Source organism: Arachis stenosperma, chromosome 2 (genome assembly GCF_014773155.1).
Source record: "Arachis stenosperma cultivar V10309 chromosome 2, arast.V10309.gnm1.PFL2, whole genome shotgun sequence".
Classification (NCBI taxonomy): Eukaryota; Viridiplantae; Streptophyta; class Magnoliopsida; order Fabales; family Fabaceae; genus Arachis; species Arachis stenosperma.
The window spans coordinates 54,345,916-54,350,674 of NC_080378.1; the positions used below are offsets into that span (position 1 = coordinate 54,345,916).

The window sequence follows — 4,759 nt, forward strand, 5'->3', positions numbered from 1 at the left end:
TGGGAGAATGTATCCATTCAAAATCAGGCTCTCATAATTCATAATTTTAGTTTTAGATGTAGATTTTAGAGACAGAGGTTCTCTCCTCTCTCTTAGGATTTAGGTAGGATTTTTAGAAATTAGGATTTATTTTAACTCTTCATCAAGTTCAATATCTTTTTATTTCGACTTCTCTTAATTGTTAATTATTGATGTAGCTTATTTGGCTTATGACTCTTCATATTTGGATTGATTTTATTTTATTAATGCAATTGAGGTATTTCAGATTTATGATTGTTTTCTCTAATTTATGTTATTGATGCTTGTGCTCCATCCAAATTATTTTCATTCAAGTAAGTTTTATTCCCTTTTGGCTTTGGTTGATTAATTGGTAACTCTTGAGTTATCAAACTCATTGTTGACCGAAAATTGGAATTCTTCAAGAATTGATTCGAGATCCAATAACTCTAACTTTTCCTAAGGAAAGACTGGGACTTGAGGATTCGAATTAATTCATTCACTTGACTTACCTTCATAGTTAGAGGTTAACAAAGTGGGAGAAAAATCCAATTCTCATCACAATTGATAAGGATAACTAGGATAGGACTTCCAGTTCTCATACCTTGCCAAGAGTTTATTTTATTGTCAATTATTTATTTTACTTGTCATTCATCATAATTGTTCTTCATTCTTAAAACCCCCAATTTACAAACTCATAACCAATAATAAAAACATACCTCCCTGCAATTCCTTGAGAAGACGACCCGAGGTTTAAATACTTCGGTTATCAATTTATTTAGGGGTTTGTTACTTGTGACAACCAAAACGTTTGCACGAAGCGATTTCTGTTGGTTTAGAATCTATATCTACAACGCGACTATTTTTATAAAATTTTTTACTAGCAAAAATCCTAACGTCAGGGATTCATTGGGCTTAGGAGATGTTGCTTTCTCCGGATCAAATTTATTCTCATCTCTTCCTCAATCAATGCATTCATTGATCTTCTTGGCAATCTTAAGTGATTGGATCCCAGTTCCTTGGTAATCCAATCTCTCTAAGCTTGAACAATTGCACAATTCCTTGATTTAATTGCTCATGGGAAGAGATGAAGTGTGGTCACTGATTATACCACATGTATTTCCAAATCAAAGTGTTGGGAGGATTACATGTCACTATATCCGCCTAAACCCCAATTTGGTCCAATATGAGAAAGCATTTCTAGCATGATCTCCTCATCCCTTTTCCAAGGCTCAAAGGAGATCCAATTATGGAGAGTTTCTTTTCCAAGACAACTAACCAATTGGATTAAGATCGAAAGCTTTCTAGTAAATCAAGAGAAAAGAAAGAGGAAGAAGAATGAAAACTATAATTGATCCATCAAATTACAACAAAGCTCCCTAACCCAATGAAAGGGGTTTAGTTGTTCATAGCTCTGGAAATGGAAAATGGTAGTAAAGAATACATGCTTAACTAGAAATGCAGAAAAGTAAATATACAGAAGGTAGTTCTCCAAAGTGCCAAGCTTCTCTATAGTTCAAAACTACTCCTATATATACTACTCTTCTTGATCTTCTACTGAGTTCTTCAAGTCTTGGATATGGACCTTAGATCTTGAGTTGAAGCAGTTACAATCTTCAGTGGGCTCAACTTTATTTTGCAGAAAAGTGTGAGTTAGGCATGTACGTTAGTTAGGACGTTAGTGGTGTTAACATTAAGTGAGGATGTGGGTTCAAGAACGTTAGTGACAATCACCTTTTTCACTAATGTTCCAACCTCAAAGTGATCAATATTAACTTCAACGTTAGTGGATTAACGTGACCACTAACGTTGCCTCTTGGTCCTTCGCAAATGTTATTGGGAATCACCTTTTCCAATAATGTTGCCTTGTGCCCCCTTTCCCTACGTTAGAGTTCACGTTAGTATAACTAACGTGACTCTTAACGTGGGCATGCCTAAGCTTCGAGAGCGTTAGTGACACTTACCTTTGTCACTAATGCTCCAAACGCCCCTCCTTCCCACGTTAGAGCTCACGTTAATTGGATTAACGTGGTCACTAACGTGGTAGTGAATGCCATTTCCAACGTTAGTGACAAAGGTGAGTGTCACTAACGTTGGCTCATTATGCTTAGCTCCACGTTATCTCTTATGTTAGTGGTCTTAACGTGACCACTAACGTGGGCAATGTTGGCTTAATCCAACGTTAGTGACAAAGGGGAGTGTCACTAACGTTGGCATTGTCTTCCCCTTCCACGTTAGAGTTCACGTTAACTAAGTTAATGTGACTCTTAACGTGGCCAATTGCCAATTTGGAGCGTTAGTGGTATTCACTTTTACCACTAATGCTAGAGCTCCCTTTTCCTCCACGTTAACTACCATGTTAATGTAGTTAACGTAGCAATTAACGTGGGCTATGATGGCTTCGAAGATGTTATTGGCGATCACTTTTCTCATTAACCTTGCAAGCTCATTCCCATTCCACGTTAGTGGTCATGTTAATTAGATTAACGTGGCTCTTCCTTGCTTCCTTTGTCTTGAAATCAAGCAAATAAAGTGCATCAAAGCTCTAATTCATGTAATGAGATTATGCATCATCAATTTGTCATTCAATCCTTGCATAATCCTCATGAAATTATGTAAAATTCACAATAGTTACTTGAATCAAGGTGTAAGTGTATTTTCATCCAAAACTTGCTTATTTCCTAAGAAAATTCATGAAACTACCCTAAAACAGTAAAGAAAAGGTAAGTGAAACTGGCCTAGATGCCCTGGCATCACAGACCCCAGGTCACACAGAGCTTGTTCAAAGTTCATGGTGCCTATGGTACAGGGTATTAAGAATTTACCAGGATCCTGTTTCTTTTGAGGTAAATTTTGCTGAACCAATGTATTCAGTTCATTGGTGAGCAAGGGAGGCTCTTCCTCCCAAGTCTCATTACCAAATAGCTTGGCATTCAGCTTCATGATTGCTCCTAAATATTGGGCAACTTGCCCTTCAACAATGTCTTCATCCTCTTCAGAAGATGAATAGTCATCAGAGCTCATGAATAGTAGAAGGAGGTCCAGGGGAATCTCTATGGTCTCTGTATGAGCCTCAGATTCTTTTGGTTCCTCATTAGGGGATTTTGTACTGACCATTGGACGTTCCCTGAGATCTTCCTCATTGGGATTCACGTCCTCCTCATCCTCTAAGGTTTTGGCCATTTTGATTATATCAATGGCCTTGCACTCTCCTTTGGGATTCTCTTCTGTATTGCTTGGGAGAATGCTAGGAGGAGTTTCAGTAACCCTTTTACTCAGCTAGCCTACTTGTGCCTCTAAGTTTCTAATGGAAGATCTTGTTTCAATCATGAAACTAAGAGTGGCCTTAGATAGATCAGAGACTATGTTTGCTAAGCTAGAAGGATTCTGCTTAGAATGCTCTGTTTGTTGCTGAGGTGATGATGGGAAAGGTTTGCTATTGCTAAACCTGTTTCTTCCACCATTGTTATTATTGAAGCCTTGCTTCTGTTGATCCTTCCATGAAAAATTTGGATGATTTTTCCATGAAGGATTATAGGTGTTGCCAAAGGCTTCACCCATGTAATTTACCTCTGCCATTGCAGGGTTCTCAGGATCATAAGCTTCTTCTTCAGAAGATGCTTCTTTAGTACTGTTGGGTGCATTTTGCAATCCATTCAGACTCTGAAAGATCATATTGACTTGTTGGGTCAATATTTTGTTCTGAGCCAGTATGGCATTCAGAGCATTAATTTCAAGAACTCCTCTCTTTTGAGGCGTCCCATTACTCACAGGATTCCTCTCAGAGGTATACATGAACTAGTTATTTGCAACCATTTCAATAAGTTCTTCAGCTTCTGCAGGCATTTTCTTTAGGTAAATGGATCCACCTGCAGAGTGGTCCAGTGACATCTTGAAAAATTCAGACAAACCATCATAGAATATATCTAATGTGGTCCATTCTAAAAGTATGTCAGAAGGACACTTTTTGGTTAGCTGCTTGTATCTTTCCCAAGCTTCATAGAGGGACTCACCATCTTTTTGTTTGAAGGTCTGAACATCTACTCTAAGCTTGCTCAACTTTTGAGGAGGAAAGAACTTGGCTAAGAAAGCCGTGACTAGCTTATCCCAAGAGTCTAGGCTATCTCTAGGTTGTGAGTCCAACCATGTTCTACCTCTATCTCTTATAGAAAAAGGGAAAAGCATAAGCCTATAGACTTCAGGATCAACTCCATTTGTCTTAACAGTATCACAGATCTGCAAAAACTCAGTTAAGAACTGATAAGGGTCTTCTGATGGAAGTCCATGAAACTTGCAGTTCTGTTGTAGTAAAGAAACTAATTGAGGCTTTAGCTCAAAATTGTTTGCTCCTATGGTAGGGATTGAGATGCTTCTTCCATAAAACTTGGAAGTTGGTGTGGTAAAATCACCAAGCATCTTCCTTGCATTATTGTTTGGTTCGGCCATAATTGTTTCTTTTGCTGCTTCCTTTTCGAAAATTTCAGTGAGGTCCTCTTCAGAGTTTTGTACTTTAGCTGCTCTTAGCTTCCTCTTCAGAGTCCTTTCAGGTTCAGGATCAGCTTCAACAAGTATGCTTTTATCTTTGTTCCTACTCATATGAAAGAGAAGAAAACAAAAAAATATGGAATCCTCTATGTCACAGTATAGAGATTCCTTAAGGTGTCAGAGGAAAACAAGAATGGAAGGATGAGGTAGGTAAGGAAGAATTCGAACACACAAAGAGAGATGGAGTTTGAATTGACAATGAAGGAGGAATGTTAGT

The 4,759-nt window shown here is 38.0% G+C and overlaps 1 non-coding gene across 1 annotated transcript; it reads left to right on the top strand.

Annotated features, from left to right (window-relative positions):
• Positions 1-3,946: 3,946 nt before the first annotated feature.
• On the top strand, positions 3,947-4,050 carry LOC130964494 (small nucleolar RNA R71). Its single transcript, XR_009080585.1, has one exon. It is a non-coding gene; the product is annotated as a small nucleolar RNA R71 (small nucleolar RNA).
• The last annotated feature ends 709 nt before the right edge of the window (positions 4,051-4,759 follow it).